The sequence below is a fragment of the Simochromis diagramma genome, unplaced genomic scaffold (assembly GCF_900408965.1).
Source record: "Simochromis diagramma unplaced genomic scaffold, fSimDia1.1 OVJJ01000738.1, whole genome shotgun sequence".
Classification (NCBI taxonomy): Eukaryota; Metazoa; Chordata; class Actinopteri; order Cichliformes; family Cichlidae; genus Simochromis; species Simochromis diagramma.
The window spans coordinates 270,911-282,784 of NW_024387255.1; positions in this window are offsets into that span (position 1 = coordinate 270,911).

Genomic DNA, 11,874 nt, shown 5'->3' on the forward strand with positions numbered 1-11,874 from the left:
ATAAATTAGTTACCATTTTGTGTTTGATGAGCTCACGTGTTCAAAAAATAATTCTTTGTGCATAATCCCCTAACATGTTTTAGTACGCAAGTAAATTTGAGTTGTGCATGCTGAGAACATACAGATGCGTTATTTTTAAAACGTGTTAAAAATGCATCTCAAACCTCTGTGCTGTTGTACCTCTATGGTTTCACTAGGATATGTTGTTAAATTCCAGAAACTTACCACTGCTCTAAAAAAAATAAATCAACCACATATAAAGGGGATATCATATCTTTAATATTGTCATCTCAGGCACAAAGTGTTGGCTGTTAGCATAAAGCTTGTTTTAAGCAAAAGATGAGCTGTGGGGCTGTGGTAAAGGATAAAAAATAATTTTTTTGAATTGTGTCTCAAGCAAAGCTCCTGTAGTAGTACACAAGAATCAAAACACAAAGCAGAATGTTTCTATGAAACTGTGATGCAGCCCTGACATATCACCTTTGATTGCTGATTGGAATGAAAGAGGGGATTAATAGTAGTCCTTATTCTACAGGGTGGGCCATTTATATGGATACACCGTAATAAAATGGGAATGGTTGGTGATATTAAAGTCCTGTTTGTGGCACATTAGTATATGTGAGGGGGCAAACTCCTCAAGATGGGTGGTGACCATGGTGGCCATTTAGAAGTGTGAAGATACGAGATGTGCAGCACCTGAAACTACGGACATTGGATGCCTGTGCTGGCATTTCTCCTGCGGTGTTGCTATCAGTATGTGAAGAGTGGGAGAAGAGGGTTGCATTGATAATCCAACACAATGGGCAGAACATTGAACACATTTTATAAGTGGTCAGAAACGTGTAAATAACTCATGAAAGAATAGTTACGTTGAAACCAAGCACACCATTGTTTTTCTTGTGACATTACCAATACGTTTGATGTGTCACATGGCCCTCTTCCTATTGAAAAAACAAAAGTTGTATCCAAGATGGCCGACTTCTAAATGGCCACCATGGTCACCACCCATCTTGAGGAGTTTGCCCCCTCACATATACTAATGTGCCACAAACAGGACTTTAATATCACCAACCATTCCCATTTTATTACGGTGTATCCATATAAATGGCCCACCCTGTACATTCAGTGTAATCAGTGTTAGACTAAAAGCGACTTCTTCATGTTGTCCAAACAGCTCTGTGACTCATCAATTCACACTGGAATCCAGCAGGGGGAAGCAGTGCATCATGAAGCAGGCAGACTGCCTCAGCATGCTTGAGGTCACTAAGGCTGTATCCCAATTCAGGGTCTGCAGCCTTAAAGGCCGCATTTTAAGGCCGATTACGTCACAGCGACGCGACGAAGGCTGTCCCAATTCGAAGGCTGCTCGAAATGCGGCCCTCAAATGCGTCCTTCAGTCCCCTGAATTTTAAGGACGTGGCGGTGTAGACTTCATGGCCCAATATATCCCAGAATGCATAGGGTGGATATTGGTGGGTGTGGATAATTTTGCCGAAAAAAACGGCGGATGAGGGGCGCCCGAAGAGTAAACTTTAAGTAAGTACTGAATATGATGTCACTTATTTATGTGCAAATGTTTAATAACGAAGAACATTAAAACATTACTGTTGGCCACATGTCGGCAAAGTTATGTGACATTAGTGATGTTTGTACTAACTTGGTTTTAAAGCCTTTGCTTTATACTGAACACTGAACGCCGTTCAATAGCTGACCTTAATCTTACAGAGAATGATCAAAGCTCATGTAGAAAGAAACAAACAAATGAACAAATGATTTTCTCTTTCATTTCTGTCAAACAAAGCTGTATGAAACATTTCCAGCTGTTAGTATCATGGTTGCTAGGCAACCTGGGCAGCGCAACCGAGGCTAGACCATCCCATTTCACAAGCCTAGCACTTCCGGCCTTAGCGGTCTTTAAGTACGCGGCCCTTGAGGATCGTTGAGACTGCGTACTTTAAGGCTGCAGACCCTGAATTGGGATACAGCCTAAGTCACGCTGCAGGTTTTATGATTTGAATGATATAGCTGGTTCTATGAAGTATTAGAAAACTGGAGGTAAATTTTAGGTGTTCAGTATAAAGTTTAGCACTTTGAGGTCTTCAGTAGACATAAGAAAGACCCTTGAATGCTTGGTGCTTGATTTAGCTGATAATACGGTGGCCCTGAGAGGCCAAACGGACTGCAACTTAAGAAAACACCAGCAATAAGAAAAACCCTGCAAAAGCACACAAAACACAACGGAAATAGGGAAAAACGACAACGGAGATACGAAAAAACAAAACACAAATAGGAAAAACGAAAACACAAATAGGAAAAAACACAACAGAAATGTTTCTGAGGAGACAATAACCCGACGGACCAGTTGCAGGAACCAAAATAAGCTCTGTGGCTGTGTCCCAATTCAGGGTCTGCACGCTTGAAGTACGCATTTTAAGTGCGATTACGTCACCGCCACGCGACGACGGCTGTCCCAATTCGAAGTGTACTTCAAATGCATACTCCAAATGCGCCGTCGATTTCTCCAAATATCAAGCGTGGTCCGGTGCACGCTTCGTGGTCCCATATATCCCACAATTCATAGCGCGCCGGTGGGTGTGGATAATTTTGCCGCAAAATACGGCAGAAGGGAGTGTCCGAAGAGTGAACTGTCAAAAGTAAGTACTGAATATGATGTCACTTATTTATGTGCGAATGTTTAATAACGAAGAACAGTAAAACATTGCTGTTGGCCACATGTTGGCAAAGTTAGTGATGTTTGTACTTCCAGCCTTTACATACATATATATATATATATATATATATATATATATCATAATAATCTGACAATACTGTAATATTGGCCATATTATATTTACATTACCACAGTGAGATGACTTTAGTCTCATGAACAACATTAGCTAATTTTTATTTACTAACTGATCTTGAAATGACTGTTCAGTACAGAAATGAAGCCCAACAATCATGTTTTACAGTCCTGTGGTCTCAGCCTCAGATACTCAACTAATCAAAGTGATGTCATGACAAAAATGAATGACCAACAAAACATTTTTTCTCCTTCATTTATGTCACACAATCTCGCGTTTCTCACGGTTAGTATCGTGGTTGCTAGGCAACCTGAACAGCGCAACGAAGGCTAGACCGTCCCATTTCACAAGCCTCTCACTTCCGCACTTCTCGTACTTATAGTATGCACCGTACGTAGTACGGGTAGTGCGCGTACTTCAAGCGTGCAGACCCTGAATTGGGACACAGCCAGAGACTGTCACTTCCCGGGAGGATCTAAGATGGTGGAGTGAGAAGCACCCTTTTTGCAGGCTCTGTTAATAATAAGACTATTTTGTCCCTAGTTGGGGTATTTATACGCAGCAATCTACAAATTCCACTAGGATTAAACTGCATTAATCCTTTTTCCTTTTGCCGGAATTTTTTTTTCTCGTTTTTTGAGGCTTTTCCCCCCCCTGAGAACGAAGTGGTTTACAACATGGCTGACCATGACTACAACTTAACTGCCCTCCGCGAGGCTTGTGAAGACAGCGACATGGAAGACATCGAGGTGGACGAGAGTTCTTCCAAAGAAAGTAAAATCGACCCGAATCATACACCTACTAAAAGTCCGAACCCAAAGAAAATGAAGGGTAAGGACAACAGAAAATGATGATAATATCGGCGCCGCCATTCTCCAGGCAGTTCAGGTTCAATTCAATTCAATTCAATTTTATTTATATAGCGCCAAATCACAACAAAAGTCGCCTCAAGGCGCTTCATAGATACAGAGAAAAACCCAACAATCATATGACCCCCTATGAGCAAGCACTTTGGCGACAGTGGGAAGGAAAAACTCCCTTTTAACAGGAAGAAACCTCCGGCAGAACCAGGCTCAGGGAGGGGCGGCCATCTGCTGCGACCGGTTGGGGTGAGAGAAGGAAGACAGGATAAAAGACATGCTGTGGAAGAGAGACAGAGGTTAATAACAGACATGATTCAATGCAGAGAGGTCTATTAATACATAGTGAGTGAGAAAGGTGACTGGAAAGGAAAAACTCAATGCATCATGGGAATCCCCCGGCAGCCTACGTCTATTGCAGCATAACTAAGGGAGGATTCAGGGTCACCTGGTCCAGCCCTAACTATATGCTTTGGCAAAAAGGAAAGTTTTAAGCCTAATCTTAAAAGTAGAGATAGTGTCTGTCTCCCGAATCCAAACTGGAAGCTGGTTCCACAGAAGAGGGGCCTGAAAACTGAAGGCTCTCCCTCCCATTCTACTTTTAAATACTCTAGGAACAACAAGTAGGCCTGCAGAGCGAGAGCGAAGTGCTCTAATAGGGTGATATGGTACTACAAGGTCATTAAGATAAGATGGGGCCTGATTATTTAAGACCTTGTATGTGAGGAGCAGGATTTTGAATTCAATTCTGGATTTAACAGGAAGCCAATGAAGGGAAGCCAAAACAGGAGAAATATGCTCTCTCTTTCTAGTCCCTGTCAGTACTCTTGCTGCAGCATTTTGGATTAGCTGAAGGCTTTTCAGTGAGTTTTTTGGACATCCTGATAATAATGAATTGCAGTAGTCCAGGTTCTGACTGGAAAAGTGGATGAACAAACTGAACTGTTAAAAACATTTGACAAGCGCATCGAGGCTAATACTACAGCCACAAGAGAAAACAAACAAGAAATTTCTTGCTTAAGGAAACAATTGAAAAGCTCCAAAAAGAAAACGCGCTTAATAAAGCAGTGGAGGAACACGCTCGATACAAAAGGAGATGGAACCTGAGACTGACTGGACTACCAGAGAAGGATGGTGAAAACACAAGGGAAATTGCCTCTATCAGTGGACCGACTGCGAGACACAGTGGATACAGTCCACTATGCCTGGGTAAACCCAACACCGCGGCAGCCTCTAAGGGCAAGGGCAATCATCATCCAATTTGGGATGAGAACCGTTCAGGATGAAGTTTGGAAAAAACTGAAGGAAGCCCGAGTGTGTAATGAAATGCATATTCAATTCAGAGAAGATTTCTCCAAAGAAGACAGGGAGGCTCGTTCTAAGCTGTGGCCAATGGTTCAGGAGGCCAGGAAGAAGGGAAAAAGAGCGTTTCTGAAGGAAGGTTACGCACTGATTGACAACCGTCGGGTGGATCCTATCTGAACATCCTTTGTAACATTGGTCCATTTCAGGTACTGTTACTAATTGACGTGTTCTACGAATGTTCGGACACCTTAAGGGTTGCTGCAATAAATGCTAATGTTGAATTTTGTTGGGATCACATTAGCTGCTCATTCCTGCGCACCACTCTCTTCGTGCACTCTTATTATTTAGCGAATATCCTTTTTTTCTTTGAATGTTAGGGGTTTAAAGAACAATGCAAAGCGTAAGGCAACTTTTCTTTTTTGCAAAGAGCAGAAGAGCAATGTTATTTTTTTGCAATAGACTCATTCAGGGGAGGCGGAAAAACTTTTTTGGAAACAGTGGGGAGATTATGTTTTCTTCAGCCATGGGACTACACATTCAGCTGGTGTGATGATCCTGTTCAACAGGTTTTCGGGAATTGTAATTAACCATAGTAGTGACAATAATGGACACTGGCTGATGATGGTGATTGAGTTCAATGATGTTAAATATATTTTGATTTGTGTTTATGGTTATAACAAAAGAGCACAGAACAAACAACTTTACTCCTCCTTGAATAAGATGTTGGAAAGTGACCTATAATACTGATAAAGTTATAGTTAGAGGAGACTTTAATTTGGTCCCTGACATCTATTTGGATTGCCTTCCTCCAAGAAGAAATAGCCACTATTATGAGGAGACTGAATTCATTACTAAAGGAAATCTAATTGATTTTTGGAGAATGAGAAATCCCAATGCCAAACAATTCACATGGTACAATTCGGCTAATAATGGTCAATGTTCAAAGTTAGACTTTTGGTTAATCTCTACTAACCTGATAAATGAGGTCCTTAAATGTGAAATATCAGCATTACCCCTGACTGATCACTGTGCTATTTATTTTCAACCAGGTGGGGTTAAACATATCCCTAACTATTTGTGGAAGTTTAATAGTAGCCTTCTAGACAATGAGGAATTTTGCAATGAAACAAAAAACTTGTTAAACGAAATTAATCTATTGGAAATGTCTCCCTTGAGTAAATGGGAATGGTTTAAATTTAAAATCAAAGAAGTTGCTATAAAAATAAGTAAAGGCATCTCAAAAGTTTTAAAAAAAAGATACAACATTATATTATTAATGATATGAATAGAAAAAAAAACATAGAAAAAGTCAAAAAGCAAACTCATCTGTAGAAGAACAAATCAAACTAAATAATCTTCAAAACCAATTGGATAGCTTATATTTGGAAAAAGCAAAAGGAGCAAGGTGAAAAAAATACTTTTTATTTCTTTGGCCTAGAAAAACTAAGACAAACAAAAAAGAAAATCAATAAACTAGTTGTTAATAATCTTAGCATTGATAGCCAAGAACAAATAAATGAGGAAATAGAACATTTCTATAAGAAATTATATGAATCTAACTTTTCAATCAATGATTGTCAAACATTTTTTGAAATAATTAGGCCATGTAGTACAATTATTGACGAGTCTTTTAGGCAACATATGGAAGATAAACTTGAAGAGAATTGAAGAGTTAGATAAAGTAATTGGGCATATGTCAAATTTATTGTTAGGACAATGTCCTCAGGTTGATAAAAAGTGCAATAGTAAATTTATTATTAGTCTCTTTAAAGATAAAATATTCCATAGTTATGATAGAATGGTTACTTGGAATGGTTCAAGTTTAATTACTTCAAATATATTAGATAAAGCTTACTCGAAATTTATGAAATGGCCTATTCTACCTAAATTTAAAGAAACACACTTTAATATCATAAATAAAATTATCCTGTGGCAGAATCTCTAAAAAAGAGATTTGGCTTTGAGGTGGATCAGTGTTCCTTTTGTACTGTCGAAAATGAAACCTTAGAACATCCTTTTTTTACATGCCCTATCACACAACGTTTTTGGTGTGATATAATAAATTGGATTTCTTTAAAAATTCATGATGTGCCACCATTTGAACTATATCATATTATTTTTTATATGGAACATCTAGCTTTGGATGTCTCTGACATTATTAACATCATCATACTATTGGGTAAATATCATATCCATTGTGCTAAATGGAGGAACTCTAAGCCTTCTTTCCCTGGCTTTATTAATGATTTTAAGTTTTATTTTTCTTCACTTAAAAATACAAAGAGCAAATATGCCCAAAAAAATTTACCAAGGTATTGCTTATTTCCTGTTGTTCTAAATTTAGATTTATTTTAATGTTTTGTTACACTGCTCCTTTTATGCACACGTTAAATGCCTGCCATATATCTTTTCTGTTTTTTTAATTGTATTTTTTATTCATTCGTTCATTTATTTATTAAATTTTCTATTATTCCTCTAATACTTTATTGTCCATCCATCCATCCATTCGCTTCCGCTTATCCTTTTCAGGGTCGCGGGGGGCGCTGGAGCCTATCCCAGCTGTCATAGGGCGAGAGGCAGGGTACACCCTGGACAGGTCGCCAGTCTGTCGCAGGGCTAAATATAATACTTTATTGTACTGTTCAAAACTTTCACTTGTATTATTACCTGTGTTATCCTCTTTAAGAATTTGTATTTTGCAATTGCTCAATTAAATTTAAAAAAAAAGACTGTCACTTCCCAATCCGTACCGGAAACCCGATCCGTACCAAACATGTGCGAAAGGCCACTACTTCCGCTCTAAGCATTTTACTATAGTTATGGATCAGAGTATTTGTTAAGATGTAAACAATAATAAGTATCTCTTATAATGTATGCAGTAAAGAAACATTTCAATATAATGTAGACAAAAACGAAACACCCTGGTACTTACTGCGCATGTGCAAAGTTGGTACCGTACAAATCGGGTCTACCCAATCCGTACGGCGCATGTGCAGATGTTCACTTCTTCTCCTCTTCGTTTAATGGCAGTTTGCCCCCCAGTTTACGAGGATACCGCCACTTGCTGACCAAGCGAATGAGCCCTATTGTACCGTCATTACAAATCGTGTTTCTCTATGCGTAAAATTTTATGGAAGCCGGTTTATGCCACTAAAGAAAAAAATATAACTCAAAAGTTCGAGTTATTTTCTCGAAATTTCGAGTTATGTTAGTTTCGACTTCTTTTTTTGAAATTTTGACTTATTAACTCGACATTTTGACTTATTAACTCAAAATTTTGAAAAAAGTAACTTGAAATTTCGAGTTAGCAGTGCCAATCAGTAATCTACGTGAATGACGTCTTTTCCTTGTTACCCGGAAGCTGAAGCCCTCAGGTATAAATTCTACAGCTAAGCTACCGGTATTACATCCAGTCATGAATGCACAGATTGCTGAGTATTTTTAGCGTGGCTTCAAAAATGATGAAATCCTTGTGTTATTCTGAATCACATGGCGTTACTATCAGCAAACGTACTCGCGAAAGCGCCAATTTGTTGCAATCCGGTTTTCAGTGCACGTTACTCTGCGCCATATGCTTCTGGGTAACAAGAAAGTGACCTCATTCATGTAGATTACTAAGTGAGCAATGTGTTTTCAAGTTATTAACTCAAAATTTTGAGAAAAGTAACTCAAAATTTTGAGTTATGTTTCTCCAAATTTTGAGTTATGTTTCTCCAAATTTCGAGTTAATACGTCGAAAATTTAGAGTTATGGAGACTTGTTTTTTTTGGGGGGGGTTTAGTGGCGGAAACGGGCTTCCATAAAAATTTGATTTAGTGATAGTCGAGTGTGTTCATGCTTGTCTGTGTGGAGAGGATTGATTGGAATAGTGATGATGATGTACGCTATCACTGTCAATTGTCACTAAACACTTAATCTGGCTGATGAATCTTCACGTGACACATTACTAATAGTGATGCGCGATATCCAAGATGGCGCCGCGGATGGCAGCCTCGGTACTGCGCTCTCTCGCACTTTTCTTGTTTCTGTTTATTTTCTGCGCTTTTGGTCACTCAGACCACATCACTTTCTCCAGAGATCAACTGCTAAACATCAGGCAGTCGTCTCACTATAGTTCTTATCCATTTTTCACAAACTCGGAAAGTTTTTTGGAGATTTTAGTTGGAGGCGCAGCAGCTCTCTGTGGCTCCTGGAGAAGACGTATACGGGGGAGTCGCGCTGGTGCGCTGGTGAAACTACGTCGGCGAGGATTCCGCACGGCACTCCCCTCCATTCACCTCGCGAATCTCCGCTCTCTTCCAAACAAAGTCGACGAATTACTGCTTTTAAACCGGACTAACAAGGACTTTGCACGCTCTGCTGCCCTCTGCTTCACTGAAACCTGGCTCAGTGAGCGAGTCCCAGACGCTGTCTTAAATCTGCCGAGCTTCCAACTTCACCGAGCGGACCGCGAAACAGAGCTCTCAGGGAAAACAAAGGGTGGTGGAGTCTGCTTCTACATTAATGAAGGTTGGTGTACTGATGTCACAGTGTTACAGAAACACTGCAGCCCACACTTGGAAAGTTTTTTCATCAACTGTAAACCTTTTTATTCACCGTGGGAGTTTTCTTCCTTCATGCTGGTCGGAGTTTACATCCCTCCACAGGCCAACGCGAACAACGCACTGTGCGAGCCGGCTGACCAGATTACTACCCTGGAGAGGAAATTCCCGGATTCCTTTACAATTATTCTTGGGGATTTTAACAGAGCAAACCTAAACTACGAACTCCCTAAATACAGACAGCATATAGACTCCCCCACCAGGGACAACATCATACTGGATCACTGCTACACCACTCTAAAAGATGCCTATCGCTCTGTGCCCCAGGCAGCTTTGGGACATTCTGATCACTGCATGGTCCATCTTATTCCAGTTTATAGGCAAAAACTCAAACGTGCCAAGCCTGTAGTCAAAACTGTGAAGAAGTGGACTAACGCAGCAAAGCAGGAACTGCAGGACTGTTTTGACTCCACTGATTGGACTGTTTTTGAAGCTGCATCTGAGAACCTAGATGAGCTCACGGACACTGTGACATCATACATCAGTTTCTGTGAAGACGTGTGTGTGCCAACAAAGACCTTTTGCACATACAACAACAATAAACCATGGTTCACTCCTAAACTCCAACATCTTCGTAAGGCCAAGGAGGACGCCTACAGAAGTGGTGACAGGGTCCTGTACAAGCAAGCCAGGAACACACTGACCAAGGAGATCAAAGCAGCTAAAAGCATCTACTCCCAGAAGCTGGAAGAACGGCTCTCAGCCAACGACCCTGCGTCAGTGTGGAGGGGCCTGCAGGAAATCACCAGCTACAGACGCCCCCCACCCACTATTGAAGCAAACAAAGACCTGGCCAACGAGTTAAACACTTTCTATTGCAGGTTTGAGACGGACAGACTCCCACGCCCCACCCTCCCCTCCCCAGGGACATTGCTTCAGACATTGACCTCCAACACACCTTCCACCTCTCCCCCCTTCACCCTGCCCCTCCCCAATCAAGACTCAACGACCACCCCCACCCTCCCCAATCCAGACTCAACGACCACCACCACCCTCTCCAATCCAGACTCAACGACCTCCACCACACCTCTCACCCCCCTTTCCTCCTCCCTGAAACTCAGAATACACACTCAGGATGTGAGCTGACTATAGGGCTTTGGAGTTGACGTCACGCCGCAATGCATTTTGGGAGCGCGGCACCATTTTCGGGGTCTACGAATCAAAACAAACACACTGTGTTGGATCGACGATTACAAGATGCTTAAAAGCAGCTCAAAAGAGAATGAACTGTATAGAGACCGATTGCGTCCAGAAGCGAAGCAGCTATACTTGCAGAAAATAGCGTGCATTGGAAATGTGGACCCGTATGAAATACGGCAGTGGAGTAGAAACCCTGGAGACCAACCGCTACTGACGTAGCCTGACATAGTTCGTACCTTATCTGTGGAGTCAGCGCGTACAAGTCGTCATTCAAACAAAGGTAAGTCAGCTCGAGTACTGCGTGTGAAATGCGTTTGATTTCCCTGCAAACATTCACATTAGTGCAGCATAAATTCATTCATGAGGGGAAATTACAGTGAGAACATGTGGAGGCTGTTAGAGGGATAACATAGTGAGTTCAGTGCATTGATGTGACATTGTCCTGAAGCATTTAGTTATTCTTTATGGTTAAAGAAATTGCAATGATTTATTAATGTTCATTATAAATAATTCTAATTATACATCTTGCTTCCATATTTGTATCTTGTGTCACTAAAAATACATTTTATTTTAATTTTATACATTGATCAATGACCTGCAGAATCTCCTTATCATATTAAGTGATTCATAATTGTCACTTTATGCTTTCTCCATCTCTAAAGTGATGACATCCTTGCATTACATACTTTAGGTTCATTTTCTGCAGGCAGGTTTCTGACAGAGAACAGGCAGATTTAGAATATAACATGCAGCGTTCTATAGATGGACACATAAAGAAATGAAAAATGACATGTATGTGCTAACATTCTAAACACTTTGTTACATTTATGATAAAGTAGATTAAAGACATTTATGTCTGCCTTGGCTCATAGTTCTTGTCTTTAAATGGACTTTGTGTGTGTTTCAGGTCCTGCACTCTCAAAGACTGAATGAACCAGCATTGCAGCCATGGGTCACTGTGAGCATCACAGGGAAGGTCAAAGCCGCCCACTGCACCTGTAAGGCCGGAGTCCCAGAGACCTGCACCCACGTCGCTGCTCTTCTGTTTAAAGTAGATGCAACAGTGTGGATCTGTGGCACAAGGACTGTTACAGATGAACCTGCATACTGGGTTTTGCTGGGTAATGTGACCAAGATACAGCCAGAGGTTGGCCATAAGATAGA